The following is a 22,879-nucleotide window of genomic DNA, read 5'->3' on the forward strand; positions in this document are numbered from 1 at the left end:
TACAAAGGTCCATAGCAGAGAAAGTTTTCTCTCGGCGAAAGGCAAAATGTTGTCGTGAAGAAGTGAAGCAAGCAGAGCCTAAGGTTCCTGAATGCTTTAGAAAGTCAGTAGATTGGTTGCAAGCTGAAGAAAAAGTCGCAGAGGAAGAAAGTAAAGAGCCTGCCGTGACCCGGATTCGAACCGGGGTTGCTGCGGCCACAACGCAGAGTACTAACCACTATACGATCACGGCATGTTTCCTGAGCCAGGTAGGAGTCGAACCTACAATCTTCTGATCCGTAGTCAGACGCGTTATCCATTGCACCACTGGCCCGGCTGCTGACATATGCATAGCACGTTTTCCTTGCGGCCACAAGGAAAGTGGGCCTCGTTGAAGTGCCCTATTCCACTGAACATCTTCTGTAGCGAGAACTTCTTTGAGAGATAATCTCTATTAAAATGTCATGAATTTGCTGTCTCTGAGTCCAGATATTCACAATGCTGTTCTAAAAGCTTAAAGAAGGTTGCAAGAGGAGTGCAGAAAGCAGCCCGCCGTAAACCGTATTCACACCAGGTTGCTTGCAGCCACAACAAAGAGTACTAGCCACTATAGGATCAGGGCACATTTTGTATGCTAGTCCTAGTGTTATTCACACATTTCTTAAGGTGATGTTGTTGCAGCTGCACCGAGTGTAGTTAGTGCCAATGGGAAAGTTGCTGGGTGTGAAGACAAGGAGTGAAGCCAAGCAGTATGGAAAGGGTCCTCTGTCTGGGCAGCTGTCTGTTGTGAGTGGGGCACGGCGGGCTAAGTTCTTCTATCTCCTTCTAGGAACAAAATCCTGAAAGCATTATCTCTGCATGATTGATCAGGGTCTGCTGTTAAAGTTGTCTGTGCAGAACAATGTCAAAGCAGAGTTGTCCTTTAAGCATTGCTAGCAGCCATCAGAAGTATGGGCGCAAAGGTGAATTGATGCTCAAGTGCTCTGTGTAATAGGTCTTTTTCTTGCGCGGGTTTCTTGGGAAAGGCAAGTGGTGAAAGTTGACCTAGGCTTAGCAAGAGACTGGCAACTGGTGAGGCCAAGATGTCATGTGAGGATGGTATTTGTGAAGATGTTTGAAGATGCTACAAAGGTCCATAGCAGAGAAAGTTTTCTCTCGGCGAAAGGCAAAATGTTGTCGTGAAGAAGTGAAGCAAGCAGAGCCTAAGGTTCCTGAATGCTTTAGAAAGTCAGTAGATTGGTTGCAAGCGGAAGAAAAAGTCGCAGAGGAAGAAAGTAAAGAGCCTGCCGTGACCCGGATTCGAACTGGGGTTGCTGCGGCCACAACGCAGAGTACTAACCACTATACGATCACGCCATGTTTCCTGAGCCAGGTAGGAGTCGAACCTACAATCTTCTGATCCGTAGTCAGACGCGTTATCCATTGCACCACTGGCCCGGCTGCTGACATATGCATAGCACGTTTTCCTTGCGGCCACAAGGAAAGTGGGCCTCGTTGAAGTGCCCTATTCCACTGAACATCTTCTGTAGCGAGAACTTCTTTGAGAGATAATCTCTATTAAAATGTCATGAATTTGCTGTCTCTGAGTCCAGATATTCACAATGCTGTTCTAAAAGCTTAAAGAAGGTTGCAAGAGGAGTGCAGAAAGCAGCCCGCCGTAAACCGTATTCACACCAGGTTGCTTGCAGCCACAACAAAGAGTACTAGCCACTATAGGATCAGGGCACATTTTGTATGCTAGTCCTAGCGTTATTCACACATTTCTTAAGGTGATGTTGTTGCAGCTGCACCGAGTGTAGTTAGTGCCAATGGGAAAGTTGCTGGGTGTGAAGACAAGGAGTGAAGCCAAGCAGTATGGAAAGGGTCCTCTGTCTGGGCAGCTGTCTGTTGTGAGTGGGGCACGGCGGGCTAAGTTCTTCTATCTCCTTCTAGGAACAAAATCCTGAAAGCATTATCTCTGCATGATTGATCAGGGTCTGCTGTTAAAGTTGTCTGTGCAGAACAATGTCAAAGCAGAGTTGTCCTTTAAGCATTGCTAGCAGCCATCAGAAGTATGGGCGCCAAGGTGAATTGATGCTCAAGTGCTCTGTGTAATAGGTCTTTTTCTTGCGCGGGTTTCTTGGGAAAGGCAAGTGGTGAAAGTTGACCTAGGCTTAGCAAGAGACTGGCAACTGGTGAGGCCAAGATGTCATGTGAGGATGGTATTTGTGAAGATGTTTGAAGATGCTACAAAGGTCCATAGCAGAGAAAGTTTTCTCTCGGCGAAAGGCAAAATGTTGTAGTGAAGAAGTGAAGCAAGCAGAGCCTAAGGTTCCTGAATGCTTTAGAAAGTCAGTAGATTGGTTGCAAGCTGAAGAAAAAGTCGCAGAGGAAGAAAGTAAAGAGCCTGCCGTGACCCAGATTCGAACCGGGGTTGCTGCGGCCTCAACGCAGAGTACTAACCACTATACGATCACGGCATGTTTCCTGAGCCAGGTAGGAGTCGAACCTTCAATCTTCTGATCCGTCGTCAGACGCGTTATCCATTGCGCCACTGGCCCTGCTGCTGACATATGCATAGCACGTTTTCCTTGCGGCCACAAGGAAAGTGGGCCTTGTTGAAGTGCCCTATTCCACTGAACATCTTCTGTAGCGAGAACTTCTTTGAGAGATAATCTCTATTAAAATGTCATGAATTTGCTGTCTCTGAGTCCAGATATTCACAATGCTGTTCTAAAAGCTTGAAGAAGGTTGCAAGAGGAGTGCAGAAAGCAGCCCGCCGTAAACCGTATTCACACCAGGTTGCTTGCAGCCACAACAAAGAGTACTAGCCACTATAGGATCAGGGCACATTTTGTATGCTAGTCCTAGCGTTATTCACACATTTCTTAAGGTGATGTTGTTGCAGCTGCACCGAGTGTAGTTAGTGCCAATGGGAAAGTTGCTGGGTGTGAAGACAAGGAGTGAAGCCAAGCAGTATGGAAAGGGTCCTCTGTCTGGGCAGCTGTCTGTTGTGAGTGGGGCACGGCGGGCTAAGTTCTTCTATCTCCTTCTAGGAACAAAATCCTGAAAGCATTATCTCTGCATGATTGATCAGGGTCTGCTGTTAAAGTTGTCTGTGCAGAACAATGTCAAAGCAGAGTTGTCCTTTAATCATTGCTAGCAGCCATCAGAAGTATGGGCGCCAAGGTGAATTGATGCTCAAGTGCTCTGTGTAATAGGTCTTTTTCTTGCGCGGGTTTCTTGGGAAAGGCAAGTGGTGAAAGTTGACCTAGGCTTAGCAAGAGACTGGCAACTGGTGAGGCCAAGATGTCATGTGAGGATGGTATTTGTGAAGATGTTTGAAGATGCTACAAAGGTCCATAGCAGAGAAAGTTTTCTCTCGGCGAAAGGCAAAATGTTGTAGTGAAGAAGTGAAGCAAGCAGAGCCTAAGGTTCCTGAATGCTTTAGAAAGTCAGTAGATTGGTTGCAAGCTGAAGAAAAAGTCGCAGAGGAAGAAAGTAAAGAGCCTGCCGTGACCCGGATACGAACCGGGGTTGCTGCGGCCACAACGCAGAGTACTAACCACTATACGATCACGGCATGTTTCCTGAGCCAGGTAGGAGTCGAACCTACAATCTTCTGATCCGTAGTCAGACGCGTTATCCATTGCACCACTGGCCCTGCTGCTGACATATGCATAGCACGTTTTCCTTGCGGCCACAAGGAAAGTGGGCCTCGTTGAAGTGCTCTATTCCACTGAACATCTTCTGTAGCGAGAACTTCTTTGAGAGATAATCTCTATTAAAATGTCATGAATTTGCTGTCTCTGAGTCCAGATATTCACAATGCTGTTCTAAAAGCTTGAAGAAGGTTGCAAGAGGAGTGCAGAAAGCAGCCCGCCGTAAACCGTATTCACACCAGGTTGCTTGCAGCCACAACAAAGAGTACTAGCCACTATAGGATCAGGGCACATTTTGTATGCTAGTCCTAGCGTTATTCACACATTTCTTAAGGTGATGTTGTTGCAGCTGCACCGAGTGTAGTTAGTGCCAATGGGAAAGTTGCTGGGTGTGAAGACAAGGAGTAAAGCCAAGCAGTATGGAAAGGGTCCTCTGTCTGGGCAGCTGTCTGTTGTGAGTGGGGCACGGCGGGCTAAGTTCTTCTATCTCCTTCTAGGAACAAAATCCTGAAAGCATTATCTCTGCATGATTGATCAGGGTCTGCTGTTAAAGTTGTCTGTGCAGAACAATGTCAAAGCAGAGTTGTCCTTTAAGCATTGCTAGCAGCCATCAGAAGTATGGGCGCCAAGGTGAATTGATGCTCAAGTGCTCTGTGTAATAGGTCTTTTTCTTGCGCGGGTTTCTTGGGAAAGGCAAGTGGTGAAAGTTGACCTAGGCTTAGCAAGAGACTGGCAACTGGTGAGGCCAAGATGTCATGTGAGGATGGTATTTGTGAAGATATTTGAAGATGCTACAAAGGTCCATAGCAGAGAAAGTTTTCTCTCGGCGAAAGGCAAAATGTTGTAGTGAAGAAGTGAAGCAAGCAGAGCCTAAGGTTCCTGAATGCTTTAGAAAGTCAGTAGATTGGTTGCAAGCTGAAGAAAAAGTCGCAGAGGAAGAAAGTAAAGAGCCTGCCGTGACCCGGATTCGAACCGGGGTTGCTGCGGCCACAACGCAGAGTACTAACCACTATACGATCACGGCATGTTTCCTGAGCCAGGTAGGAGTCGAACCTACAATCTTCTGATCCGTAGTCAGACGCGTTATCCATTGCGCCACTGGCCCTGCTGCTGACATATGCATAGCACGTTTTCCTTGCGGCCACAAGGAAAGTGGGCCTCGTTGAAGTGCCCTATTCCACTGAACATCTTCTGTAGCGAGAACTTCTTTGAGAGATAATCTCTATTAAAATGTCATGAATTTGCTGTCTCTGAGTCCAGATATTCACAATGCTGTTCTAAAAGCTTGAAGAAGGTTGCAAGAGGAGTGCAGAAAGCAGCCCGCCGTAAACCGTATTCACACCAGGTTGCTTGCAGCCACAACAAAGAGTACTAGCCACTATAGGATCAGGGCACATTTTGTATGCTAGTCCTAGCGTTATTCACACATTTCTTAAGGTGATGTTGTTGCAGCTGCACCGAGTGTAGTTAGTGCCAATGGGAAAGTTGCTGGGTGTGAAGACAAGGAGTGAAGCCAAGCAGTATGGAAAGGGTCCTCTGTCTGGGCAGCTGTCTGTTGTGAGTGGGGCACGGCGGGCTAAGTTCTTCTATCTCCTTCTAGGAACAAAATCCTGAAAGCATTATCTCTGCATGATTGATCAGGGTCTGCTGTTAAAGTTGTCTGTGCAGAACAATGTCAAAGCAGAGTTGTCCTTTAAGCATTGCTAGCAGCCATCAGAAGTATGGGCGCCAAGGTGAATTGATGCTCAAGTGCTCTGTGTAATAGGTCTTTTTCTTGCGCGGGTTTCTTGGGAAAGGCAAGTGGTGAAAGTTGACCTAGGCTTAGCAAGAGACTGGCAACTGGTGAGGCCAAGATGTCATGTGAGGATGGTATTTGTGAAGATGTTTGAAGATGCTACAAAGGTCCATAGCAGAGAAAGTTTTCTCTCGGCGAAAGGCAAAACGTTGTAGTGAAGAAGTGAAGCAAGCAGAGCCTAAGGTTCCTAAATGCTTTAGAAAGTCAGTAGATTGGTTGCAAGCTGAAGAAAAAGTCGCAGAGGAAGAAAGTAAAGAGCCTGCCGTGACCCAGATTCGAACCGGGGTTGCTGCGGCCACAACGCAGAGTACTAACCACTATACGATCACGGCATGTTTCCTGAGCCAGGTAGGAGTCGAACCTACAATCTTCTGATCCGTAGTCAGACGCGTTATCCATTGCGCCACTGGCCCTGCTGCTGACATATGCATAGCACGTTTTCCTTGCGGCCACAAGGAAAGTGGGCCTTGTTGAAGTGCCCTATTCCACTGAACATCTTCTGTAGCGAGAACTTCTTTGAGAGATAATCTCTATTAAAATGTCATGAATTTGCTGTCTCTGAGTCCAGATATTCACAATGCTGTTCTAAAAGCTTGAAGAAGGTTGCAAGAGGAGTGCAGAAAGCAGCCCGCCGTAAACCGTATTCACACCAGGTTGCTTGCAGCCACAACAAAGAGTACTAGCCACTATAGGATCAGGGCACATTTTGTATGCTAGTCCTAGCGTTATTCACACATTTCTTAAGGTGATGTTGTTGCAGCTGCACCGAGTGTAGTTAGTGCCAATGGGAAAGTTGCTGGGTGTGAAGACAAGGAGTGAAGCCAAGCAGTATGGAAAGGGTCCTCTGTCTGGGCAGCTGTCTGTTGTGAGTGGGGCACGGCGGGCTAAGTTCTTCTATCTCCTTCTAGGAACAAAATCCTGAAAGCATTATCTCTGCATGATTGATCAGGGTCTGCTGTTAAAGTTGTCTGTGCAGAACAATGTCAAAGCAGAGTTGTCCTTTAATCATTGCTAGCAGCCATCAGAAGTATGGGCGCCAAGGTGAATTGATGCTCAAGTGCTCTGTGTAATAGGTCTTTTTCTTGCGCGGGTTTCTTGGGAAAGGCAAGTGGTGAAAGTTGACCTAGGCTTAGCAAGAGACTGGCAACTGGTGAGGCCAAGATGTCATGTGAGGATGGTATTTGTGAAGATGTTTGAAGATGCTACAAAGGTCCATAGCAGAGAAAGTTTTCTCTCGGCGAAAGGCAAAATGTTGTAGTGAAGAAGTGAAGCAAGCAGAGCCTAAGGTTCCTGAATGCTTTAGAAAGTCAGTAGATTGGTTGCAAGCTGAAGAAAAAGTCGCAGAGGAAGAAAGTAAAGAGCCTGCCGTGACCCGGATTCGAACCGGGGTTGCTGCGGCCACAACGCAGAGTACTAACCACTATACGATCACGGCATGTTTCCTGAGCCAGGTAGGAGTCGAACCTACAATCTTCTGATCCGTAGTCAGACGCGTTATCCATTGCGCCACTGGCCCTGCTGCTGACATATGCATAGCACGTTTTCCTTGCGGCCACAAGGAAAGTGGGCCTCGTTGAAGTGCCCTATTCCACTGAACATCTTCTGTAGCGAGAACTTCTTTGAGAGATAATCTCTATTAAAATGTCATGAATTTGCTGTCTCTGAGTCCAGATATTCACAATGCTGTTCTAAAAGCTTGAAGAAGGTTGCAAGAGGAGTGCAGAAAGCAGCCCGCCGTAAACCGTATTCACACCAGGTTGCTTGCAGCCACAACAAAGAGTACTAGCCACTATAGGATCAGGGCACATTTTGTATGCTAGTCCTAGCGTTATTCACACATTTCTTAAGGTGATGTTGTTGCAGCTGCACCGAGTGTAGTTAGTGCCAATGGGAAAGTTGCTGGGTGTGAAGACAAGGAGTGAAGCCAAGCAGTATGGAAAGGGTCCTCTGTCTGGGCAGCTGTCTGTTGTGAGTGGGGCACGGCGGGCTAAGTTCTTCTATCTCCTTCTAGGAACAAAATCCTGAAAGCATTATCTCTGCATGATTGATCAGGGTCTGCTGTTAAAGTTGTCTGTGCAGAACAATGTCAAAGCAGAGTTGTCCTTTAATCATTACTAGCAGCCATCAGAAGTATGGGCGCCAAGGTGAATTGATGCTCAAGTGCTCTGTGTAATAGGTCTTTTTCTTGCGCGGGTTTCTTGGGAAAGGCAAGTGGTGAAAGTTGACCTAGGCTTAGCAAGAGACTGGCAACTGGTGAGGCCAAGATGTCATGTGAGGATGGTATTTGTGAAGATGTTTGAAGATGCTACAAAGGTCCATAGCAGAGAAAGTTTTCTCTCGGCGAAAGGCAAAATGTTGTAGTGAAGAAGTGAAGCAAGCAGAGCCTAAGGTTCCTGAATGCTTTAGAAAGTCAGTAGATTGGTTGCAAGCTGAAGAAAAAGTTGCAGAGGAAGAAAGTAAAGAGCCTGCCGTGACCCAGATTCGAACCGGGGTTGCTGCGGCCACAACGCAGAGTACTAACCACTATACGATCACGGCATGTTTCCTGAGCCAGGTAGGAGTCGAACCTACAATCTTCTGATCCGTAGTTAGACGTGTTATCCATTGCGCCACTGGCCCTGCTGCTGACATATGCATAGCACGTTTTCCTTGCGGCCACAAGGAAAGTGGGCCTCGTTGAAGTGCCCTATTCCACTGAACATCTTCTGTAGCGAGAACTTCTTTGAGAGATAATCTCTATTAAAATGTCATGAATTTGCTGTCTCTGAGTCCAGATATTCACAATGCTGTTCTAAAAGCTTGAAGAAGGTTGCAAGAGGAGTGCAGAAAGCAGCCCGCCGTAAACCGTATTCACACCAGGTTGCTTGCAGCCACAACAAAGAGTACTAGCCACTATAGGATCAGGGCACATTTTGTATGCTAGTCCTAGCGTTATTCACACATTTCTTAAGGTGATGTTGTTGCAGCTGCACCGAGTGTAGTTAGTGCCAATGGGAAAGTTGCTGGGTGTGAAGACAAGGAGTGAAGCCAAGCAGTATGGAAAGGGTCCTCTGTCTGGGCAGCTGTCTGTTGTGAGTGGGGCACGGCGGGCTAAGTTCTTCTATCTCCTTCTAGGAACAAAATCCTGAAAGCATTATCTCTGCATGATTGATCAGGGTCTGCTGTTAAAGTTGTCTGTGCAGAACAATGTCAAAGCAGAGTTGTCCTTTAAGCATTGCTAGCAGCCATCAGAAGTATGGGCGCCAAGGTGAATTGATGCTCAAGTGCTCTGTGTAATAGGTCTTTTTCTTGCGCAGGTTTCTTGGGAAAGGCAAGTGGTGAAAGTTGACCTAGGCTTAGCAAGAGACTGGCAACTGGTGAGGCCAAGATGTCATGTGAGGATGGTATTTGTGAAGATATTTGAAGATGCTACAAAGGTCCATAGCAGAGAAAGTTTTCTCTCGGCGAAAGGCAAAATGTTGTAGTGAAGAAGTGAAGCAAGCAGAGCCTAAGGTTCCTGAATGCTTTAGAAAGTCAGTAGATTGGTTGCAAGCTGAAGAAAAAGTCGCAGAGGAAGAAAGTAAAGAGCCTGCCGTGACCCGGATTCGAACCAGGGTTGCTGCGGCCACAACGCAGAGTACTAACCACTATACGATCACGGCATGTTTCCTGAGCCAGGTAGGAGTCGAACCTACAATCTTCTGATCCGTAGTCAGACGCGTTATCCATTGCGCCACTGGCCCTGCTGCTGACATATGCATAGCACGTTTTCCTTGCGGCCACAAGGAAAGTGGGCCTCGTTGAAGTGCCCTATTCCACTGAACATCTTCTGTAGCGAGAACTTCTTTGAGAGATAATCTCTATTAAAATGTCATGAATTTGCTGTCTCTGAGTCCAGATATTCACAATGCTGTTCTAAAAGCTTGAAGAAGGTTGCAAGAGGAGTGCAGAAAGCAGCCCGCCGTAAACCGTATTCACACCAGGTTGCTTGCAGCCACAACAAAGAGTACTAGCCACTATAGGATCAGGGCACATTTTGTATGCTAGTCCTAGCGTTATTCACACATTTCTTAAGGTGATGTTGTTGCAGCTGCACCGAGTGTAGTTAGTGCCAATGGGAAAGTTGCTGGGTGTGAAGACAAGGAGTGAAGCCAAGCAGTATGGAAAGGGTCCTCTGTCTGGGCAGCTGTCTGTTGTGAGTGGGGCACGGCGGGCTAAGTTCTTCTATCTCCTTCTAGGAACAAAATCCTGAAAGCATTATCTCTGCATGATTGATCAGGGTCTGCTGTTAAAGTTGTCTGTGCAGAACAATGTCAAAGCAGAGTTGTCCTTTAATCATTACTAGCAGCCATCAGAAGTATGGGCGCCAAGGTGAATTGATGCTCAAGTGCTCTGTGTAATAGGTCTTTTTCTTGCGCGGGTTTCTTGGGAAAGGCAAGTGGTGAAAGTTGACCTAGGCTTAGCAAGAGACTGGCAACTGGTGAGGCCAAGATGTCATGTGAGGATGGTATTTGTGAAGATGTTTGAAGATGCTACAAAGGTCCATAGCAGAGAAAGTTTTCTCTCGGCGAAAGGCAAAATGTTGTAGTGAAGAAGTGAAGCAAGCAGAGCCTAAGGTTCCTGAATGCTTTAGAAAGTCAGTAGATTGGTTGCAAGCTGAAGAAAAAGTTGCAGAGGAAGAAAGTAAAGAGCCTGCCGTGACCCAGATTCGAACCGGGGTTGCTGCGGCCACAACGCAGAGTACTAACCACTATACGATCACGGCATGTTTCCTGAGCCAGGTAGGAGTCGAACCTACAATCTTCTGATCCGTAGTCAGACGCGTTATCCATTGCGCCACTGGCCCTGCTGCTGACATATGCATAGCACGTTTTCCTTGCGGCCACAAGGAAAGTGGGCCTCGTTGAAGTGCCCTATTCCACTGAACATCTTCTGTAGCGAGAACTTCTTTGAGAGATAATCTCTATTAAAATGTCATGAATTTGCTGTCTCTGAGTCCAGATATTCACAATGCTGTTCTAAAAGCTTGAAGAAGGTTGCAAGAGGAGTGCAGAAAGCAGCCCGCCGTAAACCGTATTCACACCAGGTTGCTTGCAGCCACAACAAAGAGTACTAGCCACTATAGGATCAGGGCACATTTTGTATGCTAGTCCTAGCGTTATTCACACATTTCTTAAGGTGATGTTGTTGCAGCTGCACCGAGTGTAGTTAGTGCCAATGGGAAAGTTGCTGGGTGTGAAGACAAGGAGTGAAGCCAAGCAGTATGGAAAGGGTCCTCTGTCTGGGCAGCTGTCTGTTGTGAGTGGGGCACGGCGGGCTAAGTTCTTCTATCTCCTTCTAGGAACAAAATCCTGAAAGCATTATCTCTGCATGATTGATCAGGGTCTGCTGTTAAAGTTGTCTGTGCAGAACAATGTCAAAGCAGAGTTGTCCTTTAAGCATTGCTAGCAGCCATCAGAAGTATGGGCGCCAAGGTGAATTGATGCTCAAGTGCTCTGTGTAATAGGTCTTTTTCTTGCGCAGGTTTCTTGGGAAAGGCAAGTGGTGAAAGTTGACCTAGGCTTAGCAAGAGACTGGCAACTGGTGAGGCCAAGATGTCATGTGAGGATGGTATTTGTGAAGATATTTGAAGATGCTACAAAGGTCCATAGCAGAGAAAGTTTTCTCTCGGCGAAAGGCAAAATGTTGTAGTGAAGAAGTGAAGCAAGCAGAGCCTAAGGTTCCTGAATGCTTTAGAAAGTCAGTAGATTGGTTGCAAGCTGAAGAAAAAGTCGCAGAGGAAGAAAGTAAAGAGCCTGCCGTGACCCGGATTCGAACCAGGGTTGCTGCGGCCACAACGCAGAATACTAACCACTATACGATCACGGCATGTTTCCTGAGCCAGGTAGGAGTCGAACCTACAATCTTCTGATCCGTAGTCAGACGCGTTATCCATTGCGCCACTGGCCCTGCTGCTGACATATGCATAGCACGTTTTCCTTGCGGCCACAAGGAAAGTGGGCCTCGTTGAAGTGCCCTATTCCACTGAACATCTTCTGTAGCGAGAACTTCTTTGAGAGATAATCTCTATTAAAATGTCATGAATTTGCTGTCTCTGAGTCCAGATATTCACAATGCTGTTCTAAAAGCTTGAAGAAGGTTGCAAGAGGAGTGCAGAAAGCAGCCCGCCGTAAACCGTATTCACACCAGGTTGCTTGCAGCCACAACAAAGAGTACTAGCCACTATAGGATCAGGGCACATTTTGTATGCTAGTCCTAGCGTTATTCACACATTTCTTAAGGTGATGTTGTTGCAGCTGCACCGAGTGTAGTTAGTGCCAATGGGAAAGTTGCTGGGTGTGAAGACAAGGAGTGAAGCCAAGCAGTATGGAAAGGGTCCTCTGTCTGGGCAGCTGTCTGTTGTGAGTGGGGCACGGCGGGCTAAGTTCTTCTATCTCCTTCTAGGAACAAAATCCTGAAAGCATTATCTCTGCATGATTGATCAGGGTCTGCTGTTAAAGTTGTCTGTGCAGAACAATGTCAAAGCAGAGTTGTCCTTTAATCATTGCTAGCAGCCATCAGAAGTATGGGCGCCAAGGTGAATTGATGCTCAAGTGCTCTGTGTAATAGGTCTTTTTCTTGCGCGGGTTTCTTGGGAAAGGCAAGTGGTGAAAGTTGACCTAGGCTTAGCAAGAGACTGGCAACTGGTGAGGCCAAGATGTCATGTGAGGATGGTATTTGTGAAGATGTTTGAAGATGCTACAAAGGTCCATAGCAGAGAAAGTTTTCTCTCGGCGAAAGGCAAAATGTTGTAGTGAAGAAGTGAAGCAAGCAGAGCCTAAGGTTCCTGAATGCTTTAGAAAGTCAGTAGATTGGTTGCAAGCTGAAGAAAAAGTCGCAGAGGAAGAAAGTAAAGAGCCTGCCGTGACCCGGATTCGAACCGGGGTTGCTGCGGCCACAACGCAGAGTACTAACCACTATACGATCACGGCATGTTTCCTGAGCCAGGTAGGAGTCGAACCTACAATCTTCTGATCCGTAGTCAGACGCGTTATCCATTGCGCCACTGGCCCTGCTGCTGACATATGCATAGCACGTTTTCCTTGCGGCCACAAGGAAAGTGGGCCTCGTTGAAGTGCCCTATTCCACTGAACATCTTCTGTAGCGAGAACTTCTTTGAGAGATAATCTCTATTAAAATGTCATGAATTTGCTGTCTCTGAGTCCAGATATTCACAATGCTGTTCTAAAAGCTTGAAGAAGGTTGCAAGAGGAGTGCAGAAAGCAGCCCGCCGTAAACCGTATTCACACCAGGTTGCTTGCAGCCACAACAAAGAGTACTAGCCACTATAGGATCAGGGCACATTTTGTATGCTAGTCCTAGCGTTATTCACACATTTCTTAAGGTGATGTTGTTGCAGCTGCACCGAGTGTAGTTAGTGCCAATGGGAAAGTTGCTGGGTGTGAAGACAAGGAGTGAAGCCAAGCAGTATGGAAAGGGTCCTCTGTCTGGGCAGCTGTCTGTTGTGAGTGGGGCACGGCGGGCTAAGTTCTTCTATCTCCTTCTAGGAACAAAATCCTGAAAGCATTATCTCTGCATGATTGATCAGGGTCTGCTGTTAAAGTTGTCTGTGCAGAACAATGTCAAAGCAGAGTTGTCCTTTAATCATTGCTAGCAGCCATCAGAAGTATGGGCGCCAAGGTGAATTGATGCTCAAGTGCTCTGTGTAATAGGTCTTTTTCTTGCGCGGGTTTCTTGGGAAAGGCAAGTGGTGAAAGTTGACCTAGGCTTAGCAAGAGACTGGCAACTGGTGAGGCCAAGATGTCATGTGAGGATGGTATTTGTGAAGATGTTTGAAGATGCTACAAAGGTCCATAGCAGAGAAAGTTTTCTCTCGGCGAAAGGCAAAATGTTGTAGTGAAGAAGTGAAGCAAGCAGAGCCTAAGGTTCCTGAATGCTTTAGAAAGTCAGTAGATTGGTTGCAAGCTGAAGAAAAAGTCGCAGAGGAAGAAAGTAAAGAGCCTGCCGTGACCCGGATACGAACCGGGGTTGCTGCGGCCACAACGCAGAGTACTAACCACTATACGATCACGGCATGTTTCCTGAGCCAGGTAGGAGTCGAACCTACAATCTTCTGATCTGTAGTCAGACGCGTTATCCATTGAGCCACTGGCCCTGCTGCTGACATATGCATAGCACGTTTTCCTTGCGGCCACAAGGAAAGTGGGCCTCGTTGAAGTGCCCTATTCCACTGAACATCTTCTGTAGCGAGAACTTCTTTGAGAGATAATCTCTATTAAAATGTCATGAATTTGCTGTCTCTGAGCCCAGATATTCACAATGCTGTTCTAAAAGCTTGAAGAAGGTTGCAAGAGGAGTGCAGAAAGCAGCCCGCCGTAAACCGTATTCACACCAGGTTGCTTGCAGCCACAACAAAGAGTACTAGCCACTATAGGATCAGGGCACATTTTGTATGCTAGTCCTAGCGTTATTCACACATTTCTTAAGGTGATGTTGTTGCAGCTGCACCGAGTGTAGTTAGTGCCAATGGGAAAGTTGCTGGGTGTGAAGACAAGGAGTGAAGCCAAGCAGTATGGAAAGGGTCCTCTGTCTGGGCAGCTGTCTGTTGTGAGTGGGGCACGGCGGGCTAAGTTCTTCTATCTCCTTCTAGGAACAAAATCCTGAAAGCATTATCTCTGCATGATTGATCAGGGTCTGCTGTTAAAGTTGTCTGTGCAGAACAATGTCAAAGCAGAGTTGTCCTTTAAGCATTGCTAGCAGCCATCAGAAGTATGGGCGCCAAGGTGAATTGATGCTCAAGTGTTCTGTGTAATAGGTCTTTTTCTTGCGCAGGTTTCTTGGGAAAGGCAAGTGGTGAAAGTTGACCTAGGCTTAGCAAGAGACTGGCAACTGGTGAGGCCAAGATGTCATGTGAGGATGGTATTTGTGAAGATATTTGAAGATGCTACAAAGGTCCATAGCAGAGAAAGTTTTCTCTCGGCGAAAGGCAAAATGTTGTAGTGAAGAAGTGAAGCAAGCAGAGCCTAAGGTTCCTGAATGCTTTAGAAAGTCAGTAGATTGGTTGCAAGCTGAAGAAAAAGTCGCAGAGGAAGAAAGTAAAGAGCCTGCCGTGACCCGGATTCGAACCGGGGTTGCTGCAGCCACAACGCAGAGTACTAACCACTATACGATCACGGCATGTTTCCTGAGCCAGGTAGGAGTCGAACCTACAATCTTCTGATCCGTAGTCAGACGCGTTATCCATTGCACCACTGGCCCTGCTGCTGACATATGCATAGCACGTTTTCCTTGCGGCCACAAGGAAAGTGGGCCTCGTTGAAGTGCCCTATTCCACTGAACATCTTCTGTAGCGAGAACTTCTTTGAGAGATAATCTCTATTAAAATGTCATGAATTTGCTGTCTCTGAGTCCAGATATTCACAATGCTGTTCTAAAAGCTTGAAGAAGGTTGCAAGAGGAGTGCAGAAAGCAGCCCGCCGTAAACCGTATTCACACCAGGTTGCTTGCAGCCACAACAAAGAGTACTAGCCACTATAGGATCAGGGCACATTTTGTATGCTAGTCCTAGCGTTATTCACACATTTCTTAAGGTGATGTTGTTGCAGCTGCACCGAGTGTAGTTAGTGCCAATGGGAAAGTTGCTGGGTGTGAAGACAAGGAGTGAAGCCAAGCAGTATGGAAAGGGTCCTCTGTCTTGGCAGCTGTCTGTTGTGAGTGGGGCACGGCGGGCTAAGTTCTTCTATCTCCTTCTAGGAACAAAATCCTGAAAGCATTATCTCTGCATGATTGATCAGGGTCTGCTGTTAATGTTGTCTGTGCAGAACAATGTCAAAGCAGAGTTGTCCTTTAAGCATTGCTAGCAGCCATCAGAAGTATGGGCGCCAAGGTGAATTGATGCTCAAGTGCTCTGTGTAATAGGTCTTTTTCTTGCGCGGGTTTCTTGGGAAAGGCAAGTGGTGAAAGTTGACCTAGGCTTAGCAAGAGACTGGCAACTGGTGAGGCCAAGATGTCATGTGAGGATGGTATTTGTGAAGATGTTTGAAGATGCTACAAAGGTCCATAGCAGAGAAAGTTTTCTCTCGGCGAAAGGCAAAACGTTGTAGTGAAGAAGTGAAGCAAGCAGAGCCTAAGGTTCCTGAATGCTTTAGAAAGTCAGTAGATTGGTTGCAAGCTGAAGAAAAAGTCGCAGAGGAAGAAAGTAAAGAGCCTGCCGTGACCCAGATTCGAAGCGTGGTTGCTGCGGCCACAACGCAGAGTACTAACCACTATACGATCATGGCATGTTTCCTGAGCCAGGTAGGAGTCGAACCTACAATCTTTCTGATCCGTAGTCAGACGCGTTATCCATTGCGCCACTGGCCCTGCTGCTGACATATGCATAGCACGTTTTCCTTGCGGCCACAAGGAAAGTGGGCCTCGTTGAAGTGCCCTATTCCACTGAACATCTTCTGTAGCGAGAACTTCTTTGAGAGATAATCTCTATTAAAATGTCATGAATTTGCTGTCTCTGAGTCCAGATATTCACAATGCTGTTCTAAAAGCTTGAAGAAGGTTGCAAGAGGAGTGCAGAAAGCAGCCCGCCGTAAACCGTATTCACACCAGGTTGCTTGCAGCCACAACAAAGAGTACTAGCCACTATAGGATCAGGGCACATTTTGTATGCTAGTCCTAGCGTTATTCACACATTTCTTAAGGTGATGTTGTTGCAGCTGCACCGAGTGTAGTTAGTGCCAATGGGAAAGTTGCTGGGTGTGAAGACAAGGAGTGAAGCCAAGCAGTATGGAAAGGGTCCTCTGTCTGGGCAGCTGTCTGTTGTGAGTGGGGCACGGCGGGCTAAGTTCTTCTATCTCCTTCTAGGAACAAAATCCTGAAAGCATTATCTCTGCATGATTGATCAGGGTCTGCTGTTAAAGTTGTCTGTGCAGAACAATGTCAAAGCAGAGTTGTCCTTTAATCATTGCTAGCAGCCATCAGAAGTATGGGCGCCAAGGTGAATTGATGCTCAAGTGCTCTGTGTAATAGGTCTTTTTCTTGCGCGGGTTTCTTGGGAAAGGCAAGTGGTGAAAGTTGACCTAGGCTTAGCAAGAGACTGGCAACTGGTGAGGCCAAGATGTCATGTGAGGATGGTATTTGTGAAGATGTTTGAAGATGCTACAAAGGTCCATAGCAGAGAAAGTTTTCTCTCGGCGAAAGGCAAAATGTTGTAGTGAAGAAGTGAAGCAAGCAGAGCCTAAGGTTCCTGAATGCTTTAGAAAGTCAGTAGATTGGTTGCAAGCTGAAGAAAAAGTCGCAGAGGAAGAAAGTAAAGAGCCTGCCGTGACCCGGATTCGAACCGGGGTTGCTGCGGCCACAACGCAGAGTACTAACCACTATACGATCACGGCATGTTTCCTGAGCCAGGTAGGAGTCGATCCTACAATCTTCTGATCCGTAGTCAGACGCGTTATCCATTGCGCCACTGGCCCTGCTGCTGACATATGCATAGCACGTTTTCCTTGCGGCCACAAGGAAAGTGGGCCTCATTGAAGTGCCCTATTCCACTGAACATCTTCTGTAGCGAGAACTTCTTTGAGAGATAATCTCTATTAAAATGTCATGAATTTGCTGTCTCTGAGTCCAGATATTCACAATGCTGTTCTAAAAGCTTGAAGAAGGTTGCAAGAGGAGTGCAGAAAGCAGCCCGCCGTAAACCGTATTCACACCAGGTTGCTTGCAGCCACAACAAAGAGTACTAGCCACTATAGGATCAGGGCACATTTTGTATGCTAGTCCTAGCGTTATTCACACATTTCTTAAGGTGATGTTGTTGCAGCTGCACCGAGTGTAGTTAGTGCCAATGGGAAAGTTGCTGGGTGTGAAGACAAGGAGTGAAGCCAAGCAGTATGGAAAGGGTCCTCTGTCTGGGCAGCTGTCTGTTGTGAGTGGGGCACGGCGGGCTAAGTTCTTCTATCTCCTTCTAGGAACAAAATCCTGAAAGCATTATCTCTGCATGATTGATCAGGGTCTGCTGTTAAAGTTGTCTGTGCAGAACAATGTCAAAGCAGAGTTGTCCTTTAATCATTGCTAGCAGCCATCAGAAGTATGGGCGCCAAGGTGAATTGATGCTCAAGTGCTCTGTGTAATAGGTCTTTTTCTTGCGCGGGTTTCTTGGGAAAGGCAAGTGGTGAAAGTTGACCTAGGCTTAGCAAGAGACTGGCAACTGGTGAGGCCAAGATGTCATGTGAGGATGGTATTTGTGAAGATGTTTGAAGATGCTACAAAGGTCCATAGCAGAGAAAGTTTTCTCTCGGCGAAAGGCAAAATGTTGTAGTGAAGAAGTGAAGCAAGCAGAGCCTAAGGTTCCTGAATGCTTTAGAAAGTCAGTAGATTGGTTGCAAGCTGAAGAAAAAGTCGCAGAGGAAGAAAGTAAAGAGCCTGCCGTGACCCGGGGTTGCTGCGGCCACAACGCAGAGTACTAACCACTATACGATCACGGCATGTTTCCTGAGCCAGGTAGGAGTCGAACCTACAATCTTCTGATCCGTAGTCAGACGCGTTATCCATTGAGCCACTGGCCCTGCTGCTGACATATGCATAGCACGTTTTCCTTGCGGCCACAAGGAAAGTGGGCCTCGTTGAAGTGCCCTATTCCACTGAACATCTTCTGTAGCGAGAACTTCTTTGAGAGATAATCTCTATTAAAATGTCATGAATTTGCTGTCTCTGAGCCCAGATATTCACAATGCTGTTCTAAAAGCTTGAAGAAGGTTGCAAGAGGAGTGCAGAAAGCAGCCCGCCGTAAACCGTATTCACACCAGGTTGCTTGCAGCCACAACAAAGAGTACTAGCCACTATAGAATCAGGGCACATTTTGTATGCTAGTCCTAGCGTTATTCACACATTTCTTAAGGTGATGTTGTTGCAGCTGCACCGAGTGTAGTTAGTGCCAATGGGAAAGTTGCTGGGTGTGAAGACAAGGAGTGAAGCCAAGCAGTATGGAAAGGGTCCTCTGTCTGGGCAGCTGTCTGTTGTGAGTGGGGCACGGCGGGCTAAGTTCTTCTATCTCCTTCTAGGAACAAAATCCTGAAAGCATTATCTCTGCATGATTGATCAGGGTCTGCTGTTAAAGTTGTCTGTGCAGAACAATGTCAAAGCAGAGTTGTCCTTTAAGCATTGCTAGCAGCCATCAGAAGTATGGGCGCCAAGGTGAATTGATGCTCAAGTGCTCTGTGTAATAGGTCTTTTTCTTGCGCGGGTTTCTTGGGAAAGGCAAGTGGTGAAAGTTGACCTAGGCTTAGCAAGAGACTGGCAACTGGTGAGGCCAAGATGTCATGTGAGGATGGTATTTGTGAAGATGTTTGAAGATGCTACAAAGGTCCATAGCAGAGAAAGTTTTCTCTCGGCGAAAGGCAAAATGTTGTAGTGAAGAAGTGAAGCAAGCAGAGCCTAAGGTTCCTGAATGCTTTAGAAAGTCAGTAGATTGGTTGCAAGCTGAAGAAAAAGTCGCAGAGGAAAAAAGTAAAGAGCCTGCCGTGACCCGGATTCGAACCGGGGTTGCTGCGGCCACAACGCAGAGTACTAACCACTATACGATCACGGCATGTTTCCTGAGCCAGGTAGGAGTCGAACCTACAATCTTCTGATCCGTAGTCAGACGCGTTATCCATTGCGCCACTGGCCCTGCTGCTGACATATGCATAGCACGTTTTCCTTGCGGCCACAAAGAAAGTGGGCCTCGTTGAAGTGCCCTATTCCACTGAACATCTTCTGTAGCGAGAACTTCTTTGAGAGATAATCTCTATTAAAATGTCATGAATTTGCTGTCTCTGAGTCCAGATATTCACAATGCTGTTCTAAAAGCTTGAAGAAGGTTGCAAGAGGAGTGCAGAAAGCAGCCTGCCGTAAACCGTATTCACACCAGGTTGCTTGCAGCCACAACAAAGAGTACTAGCCACTATAGGATCAGGGCACATTTTGTATGCTAGTCCTAGCGTTATTCACACATTTCTTAAGGTGATGTTGTTGCAGCTGCACCGAGTGTAGTTAGTGCCAATGGAAGAGTTGCTGGGTGTGAAGACAAGGAGTGAAGCCAAGCAGTATGGAAAGGGTCCTCTGTCTGGGCAGCTGTCTGTTGTAAGTGGGGCACGGCGGGCTAAGTTCTTCTATCTCCTTCTAGGAACAAAATCCTGAAAGCATTATCTCTGCATGATTGATCAGGGTCTGCTGTTAAAGTTGTCTGTGCAGAAAAATGTCAAAGCAGAGTTGTCCTTTAAGCATTGCTAGCAGCCATCAGAAGTATGGGCGCCAAGGTGAATTGATGCTCAAGTGCTCTGTGTAATAGGTCTTTTTCTTGCGCGGGTTTCTTGGGAAAGGCAAGTGGTGAAAGTTGACCTAGGCTTAGCAAGAGACTGGCAACTGGTGAGGCCAAGATGTCATGTGAGGATGGTATTTGTGAAGATATTTGAAGATGCTACAAAGGTCCATAGCAGAGAAAGTTTTCTCTCGGCGAAAGGCAAAATGTTGTAGTGAAGAAGTGAAGCAAGCAGAGCCTAAGGTTCCTGAATGCTTTAGAAAGTCAGTAGATTGGTTGCAAGCTGAAGAAAAAGTCGCAGAGGAAGAAAGTAAAGAGCCTGCCGTGACCCGGATTCGAACCGGGGTTGCTGCGGCCACAACGCAGAGTACTAACCACTATACGATCACGGCATGTTTCCTGAGCCAGGTAGGAGTCGAACCTACAATCTTCTGATCCGTAGTCAGACGCGTTATCCATTGCGCCACTGGCCCTGCTGCTGACATATGCATAGCACGTTTTCCTTGCGGCCACAAGGAAAGTGGGCCTCGTTGAAGTGCCCTATTCCACTGAACATCTTCTGTAGCGAGAACTTCTTTGAGAGATAATCTCTATTAAAATGTCATGAATTTGCTGTCTCTGAGTCCAGATATTCACAATGCTGTTCTAAAAGCTTGAAGAAGGTTGCAAGAGGAGTGCAGAAAGCAGCCCGCCGTAAACCGTATTCACACCAGGTTGCTTGCAGCCACAACAAAGAGTACTAGCCACTATAGGATCAGGGCACATTTTGTATGCTAGTCCTAGCGTTATTCACACATTTCTTAAGGTGATGTTGTTGCAGCTGCACCGAGTGTAGTTAGTGCCAATGGGAAAGTTGCTGGGTGTGAAGACAAGGAGTGAAGCCAAGCAGTATGGAAAGGGTCCTCTGTCTGGGCAGCTGTCTGTTGTGAGTGGGGCACGGCGGGCTAAGTTCTTCTATCTCCTTCTAGGAACAAAATCCTGAAAGCATTATCTCTGCATGATTGATCAGGGTCTGCTGTTAAAGTTGTCTGTGCAGAACAATGTCAAAGCAGAGTTGTCCTTTAAGCATTGCTAGCAGCCATCAGAAGTATGGGCGCCAAGGTGAATTGATGCTCAAGTGCTCTGTGTAATAGGTCTTTTTCTTGCGCGGGTTTCTTGGGAAAGGCAAGTGGTGAAAGTTGACCTAGCCTTAGCAAGGGACTGGCAACTGGTGAGGCCAAGATGTCATGTGAGGATGGTGTTTGTGAAGATGTTTGAAGATGCTACAAAGGTCCATAGCAGAGAAAGTTTTCTCTCGGCGAAAGGCAAAATGTTGTAGTGAAGAAGTGAAGCAAGCAGAGCCTAAGGTTCCTGAATGCTTGAGAAAGTCAGTAGATTGGTTGCAAGCTGAAGAAAAAGTCGCAGAGGAAGAAAGTAAAGAGCCTGCCGTGACCCGGATTCAAACCGGGGATGCTGCGGCCACAACGCAGAGTACTAACCACTATACGATCACGGCATGTTTCCTGAGCCAGGTAGGAGTCGAACCTACAATCTTCTGATCCGTAGTCAGACGCGTTATCCATTGCGCCACTGGCCCTGCTGCTGACATATGCATAGCACGTTTTCCTTGCGGCCACAAGGAAAGTGGGCCTCGTTGAAGTGCCCTATTCCACTGAACATCTTCTGTAGCGAGAACTTCTTTGAGAGATAATCTCTATTAAAATGTCATGAATTTGCTGTCTCTGAGTCCAGATATTCACAATGCTGTTCTAAAAGCTTGAAGAAGGTTGCAAGAGGAGTGCAGAAAGCAGCCCGCCGTAAACCGTATTCACACCAGGTTGCTTGCAGCCACAACAAAGAGTACTAGCCACTATAGGATCAGGGCACATTTTGTATGCTAGTCCTAGCGTTATTCACACATTTCTTAAGGTGATGTTGTTGCAGCTGCACCGAGTGTAGTTAGTGCCAATGGGAAAGTTGCTGGGTGTGAAGACAAGGAGTGAAGCCAAGCAGTATGGAAAGGGTCCTCTGTCTGGGCAGCTGTCTGTTGTGAGTGGGGCACGGCGGGCTAAGTTCTTCTATCTCCTTCTAGGAACAAAATCCTGAAAGCATTATCTCTGCATGATTGATCAGGGTCTGCTGTTAAAGTTGTCTGTGCAGAACAATGTCAAAGCAGAGTTGTCCTTTAAGCATTGCTAGCAGCCATCAGAAGTATGGGCGCCAAGGTGAATTGATGCTCAAGTGCTCTGTGTAATAGGTCTTTTTCTTGCGCGGGTTTCTTGGGAAAGGCAAGTGGTGAAAGTTGACCTAGGCTTAGCAAGAGACTGGCAACTGGTGAGGCCAAGATGTCATGTGAGGATGGTATTTGTGAAGATGTTTGAAGATGCTACAAAGGTCCATAGCAGAGAAAGTTTTCTCTCGGCGAAAGGCAAAATGTTGTAGTGAAGAAGTGAAGCAAGCAGAGCCTAAGGTTCCTGAATGCTTTAGAAAGTCAGTAGATTGGTTGCAAGCTGAAGAAAAAGTCGCAGAGGAAGAAAGTAAAGAGCCTGCCGTGACCCGGATTCGAACCAGGGTTGCTGCGGCCACAACGCAGAGTACTAACCACTATACGATCACGGCATGTTTCCTGAGCCAGGTAGGAGTCGAACCTACAATCTTCTGATCCGTAGTCAGACACGTTATCCATTGCGCCACTGGCCCTGCTGCTGACATATGCATAGCACGTTTTCCTTGCGGCCACAAGGAAAGTGGGCCTCGTTGAAGTGCCCTATTCCACTGAACATCTTCTGTAGCGAGAACTTCTTTGAGAGATAATCTCTATTAAAATGTCATGAATTTGCTGTCTCTGAGTCCAGATATTCACAATGCTGTTCTAAAAGCTTGAAGAAGGTTGCAAGAGGAGTGCAGAAAGCAGCCCGCCGTAAACCGTATTCACACCAGGTTGCTTGCAGCCACAACAAAGAGTACTAGCCACTATAGGATCAGGGCACATTTTGTATGCTAGTCCTAGCGTTATTCACACATTTCTTAAGGTGATGTTGTTGCAGCTGCACCGAGTGTAGTTAGTGCCAATGGGAAAGTTGCTGGGTGTGAAGACAAGGAGTGAAGCCAAGCAGTATGGAAAGGGTCCTCTGTCTGGGCAGCTGTCTGTTGTGAGTGGGGCACGGCGGGCTAAGTTCTTCTATCTCCTTCTAGGAACAAAATCCTGAAAGCATT

At 46.9% G+C, this 22,879-nt stretch overlaps 31 non-coding genes across 31 annotated transcripts; all 31 read right to left on the reverse strand.

The window, feature by feature from the left end:
- Nucleotides 1-160: 160 nt before the first annotated feature.
- On the reverse strand, nucleotides 161-232 carry TRNAH-GUG (transfer RNA histidin (anticodon GUG)). The gene has a single exon. It is a non-coding gene; the product is annotated as a tRNA-His (tRNA).
- An 8-nt stretch (nucleotides 233-240) lies between these two features.
- On the reverse strand, nucleotides 241-313 carry TRNAR-ACG (transfer RNA arginine (anticodon ACG)). The gene has a single exon. It is a non-coding gene; the product is annotated as a tRNA-Arg (tRNA).
- Nucleotides 314-1,343: 1,030 nt separating this feature from the next.
- TRNAR-ACG (transfer RNA arginine (anticodon ACG)) lies at nucleotides 1,344-1,416 on the reverse strand. Its single transcript has one exon. It is a non-coding gene; the product is annotated as a tRNA-Arg (tRNA).
- Nucleotides 1,417-3,549: 2,133 nt separating this feature from the next.
- On the reverse strand, nucleotides 3,550-3,622 carry TRNAR-ACG (transfer RNA arginine (anticodon ACG)). The gene has a single exon. It is a non-coding gene; the product is annotated as a tRNA-Arg (tRNA).
- A 950-nt stretch (nucleotides 3,623-4,572) lies between these two features.
- TRNAH-GUG (transfer RNA histidin (anticodon GUG)) lies at nucleotides 4,573-4,644 on the reverse strand. Its single transcript has one exon. It is a non-coding gene; the product is annotated as a tRNA-His (tRNA).
- Nucleotides 4,645-4,652: 8 nt separating this feature from the next.
- TRNAR-ACG (transfer RNA arginine (anticodon ACG)) lies at nucleotides 4,653-4,725 on the reverse strand. The gene has a single exon. It is a non-coding gene; the product is annotated as a tRNA-Arg (tRNA).
- A 1,030-nt stretch (nucleotides 4,726-5,755) lies between these two features.
- On the reverse strand, nucleotides 5,756-5,828 carry TRNAR-ACG (transfer RNA arginine (anticodon ACG)). The gene has a single exon. It is a non-coding gene; the product is annotated as a tRNA-Arg (tRNA).
- Nucleotides 5,829-6,778: 950 nt separating this feature from the next.
- On the reverse strand, nucleotides 6,779-6,850 carry TRNAH-GUG (transfer RNA histidin (anticodon GUG)). The gene has a single exon. It is a non-coding gene; the product is annotated as a tRNA-His (tRNA).
- Nucleotides 6,851-6,858: 8 nt separating this feature from the next.
- TRNAR-ACG (transfer RNA arginine (anticodon ACG)) lies at nucleotides 6,859-6,931 on the reverse strand. Its single transcript has one exon. It is a non-coding gene; the product is annotated as a tRNA-Arg (tRNA).
- A 2,053-nt stretch (nucleotides 6,932-8,984) lies between these two features.
- TRNAH-GUG (transfer RNA histidin (anticodon GUG)) lies at nucleotides 8,985-9,056 on the reverse strand. Its single transcript has one exon. It is a non-coding gene; the product is annotated as a tRNA-His (tRNA).
- Nucleotides 9,057-9,064: 8 nt separating this feature from the next.
- TRNAR-ACG (transfer RNA arginine (anticodon ACG)) lies at nucleotides 9,065-9,137 on the reverse strand. The gene has a single exon. It is a non-coding gene; the product is annotated as a tRNA-Arg (tRNA).
- A 1,030-nt stretch (nucleotides 9,138-10,167) lies between these two features.
- TRNAR-ACG (transfer RNA arginine (anticodon ACG)) lies at nucleotides 10,168-10,240 on the reverse strand. The gene has a single exon. It is a non-coding gene; the product is annotated as a tRNA-Arg (tRNA).
- A 950-nt stretch (nucleotides 10,241-11,190) lies between these two features.
- Nucleotides 11,191-11,262, reverse strand: TRNAH-GUG (transfer RNA histidin (anticodon GUG)). Its single transcript has one exon. It is a non-coding gene; the product is annotated as a tRNA-His (tRNA).
- Nucleotides 11,263-11,270: 8 nt separating this feature from the next.
- On the reverse strand, nucleotides 11,271-11,343 carry TRNAR-ACG (transfer RNA arginine (anticodon ACG)). The gene has a single exon. It is a non-coding gene; the product is annotated as a tRNA-Arg (tRNA).
- Nucleotides 11,344-12,293: 950 nt separating this feature from the next.
- On the reverse strand, nucleotides 12,294-12,365 carry TRNAH-GUG (transfer RNA histidin (anticodon GUG)). Its single transcript has one exon. It is a non-coding gene; the product is annotated as a tRNA-His (tRNA).
- Nucleotides 12,366-12,373: 8 nt separating this feature from the next.
- TRNAR-ACG (transfer RNA arginine (anticodon ACG)) lies at nucleotides 12,374-12,446 on the reverse strand. The gene has a single exon. It is a non-coding gene; the product is annotated as a tRNA-Arg (tRNA).
- A 1,030-nt stretch (nucleotides 12,447-13,476) lies between these two features.
- Nucleotides 13,477-13,549, reverse strand: TRNAC-ACA (transfer RNA cysteine (anticodon ACA)). Its single transcript has one exon. It is a non-coding gene; the product is annotated as a tRNA-Cys (tRNA).
- A 950-nt stretch (nucleotides 13,550-14,499) lies between these two features.
- On the reverse strand, nucleotides 14,500-14,571 carry TRNAH-GUG (transfer RNA histidin (anticodon GUG)). Its single transcript has one exon. It is a non-coding gene; the product is annotated as a tRNA-His (tRNA).
- Nucleotides 14,572-14,579: 8 nt separating this feature from the next.
- On the reverse strand, nucleotides 14,580-14,652 carry TRNAR-ACG (transfer RNA arginine (anticodon ACG)). The gene has a single exon. It is a non-coding gene; the product is annotated as a tRNA-Arg (tRNA).
- Nucleotides 14,653-15,682: 1,030 nt separating this feature from the next.
- TRNAR-ACG (transfer RNA arginine (anticodon ACG)) lies at nucleotides 15,683-15,756 on the reverse strand. Its single transcript has one exon. It is a non-coding gene; the product is annotated as a tRNA-Arg (tRNA).
- A 950-nt stretch (nucleotides 15,757-16,706) lies between these two features.
- TRNAH-GUG (transfer RNA histidin (anticodon GUG)) lies at nucleotides 16,707-16,778 on the reverse strand. Its single transcript has one exon. It is a non-coding gene; the product is annotated as a tRNA-His (tRNA).
- Nucleotides 16,779-16,786: 8 nt separating this feature from the next.
- TRNAR-ACG (transfer RNA arginine (anticodon ACG)) lies at nucleotides 16,787-16,859 on the reverse strand. Its single transcript has one exon. It is a non-coding gene; the product is annotated as a tRNA-Arg (tRNA).
- Nucleotides 16,860-17,878: 1,019 nt separating this feature from the next.
- Nucleotides 17,879-17,951, reverse strand: TRNAR-ACG (transfer RNA arginine (anticodon ACG)). Its single transcript has one exon. It is a non-coding gene; the product is annotated as a tRNA-Arg (tRNA).
- Nucleotides 17,952-18,901: 950 nt separating this feature from the next.
- TRNAH-GUG (transfer RNA histidin (anticodon GUG)) lies at nucleotides 18,902-18,973 on the reverse strand. Its single transcript has one exon. It is a non-coding gene; the product is annotated as a tRNA-His (tRNA).
- An 8-nt stretch (nucleotides 18,974-18,981) lies between these two features.
- TRNAR-ACG (transfer RNA arginine (anticodon ACG)) lies at nucleotides 18,982-19,054 on the reverse strand. Its single transcript has one exon. It is a non-coding gene; the product is annotated as a tRNA-Arg (tRNA).
- A 950-nt stretch (nucleotides 19,055-20,004) lies between these two features.
- TRNAH-GUG (transfer RNA histidin (anticodon GUG)) lies at nucleotides 20,005-20,076 on the reverse strand. Its single transcript has one exon. It is a non-coding gene; the product is annotated as a tRNA-His (tRNA).
- An 8-nt stretch (nucleotides 20,077-20,084) lies between these two features.
- TRNAR-ACG (transfer RNA arginine (anticodon ACG)) lies at nucleotides 20,085-20,157 on the reverse strand. The gene has a single exon. It is a non-coding gene; the product is annotated as a tRNA-Arg (tRNA).
- A 950-nt stretch (nucleotides 20,158-21,107) lies between these two features.
- Nucleotides 21,108-21,179, reverse strand: TRNAH-GUG (transfer RNA histidin (anticodon GUG)). Its single transcript has one exon. It is a non-coding gene; the product is annotated as a tRNA-His (tRNA).
- Nucleotides 21,180-21,187: 8 nt separating this feature from the next.
- Nucleotides 21,188-21,260, reverse strand: TRNAR-ACG (transfer RNA arginine (anticodon ACG)). Its single transcript has one exon. It is a non-coding gene; the product is annotated as a tRNA-Arg (tRNA).
- Nucleotides 21,261-22,210: 950 nt separating this feature from the next.
- On the reverse strand, nucleotides 22,211-22,282 carry TRNAH-GUG (transfer RNA histidin (anticodon GUG)). The gene has a single exon. It is a non-coding gene; the product is annotated as a tRNA-His (tRNA).
- An 8-nt stretch (nucleotides 22,283-22,290) lies between these two features.
- On the reverse strand, nucleotides 22,291-22,363 carry TRNAR-ACG (transfer RNA arginine (anticodon ACG)). Its single transcript has one exon. It is a non-coding gene; the product is annotated as a tRNA-Arg (tRNA).
- Between the last annotated feature and the right edge of the window lie 516 nt (nucleotides 22,364-22,879).

The sequence above is a fragment of the Hyperolius riggenbachi genome, chromosome 3 (assembly GCF_040937935.1).
Source record: "Hyperolius riggenbachi isolate aHypRig1 chromosome 3, aHypRig1.pri, whole genome shotgun sequence".
Classification (NCBI taxonomy): Eukaryota; Metazoa; Chordata; class Amphibia; order Anura; family Hyperoliidae; genus Hyperolius; species Hyperolius riggenbachi.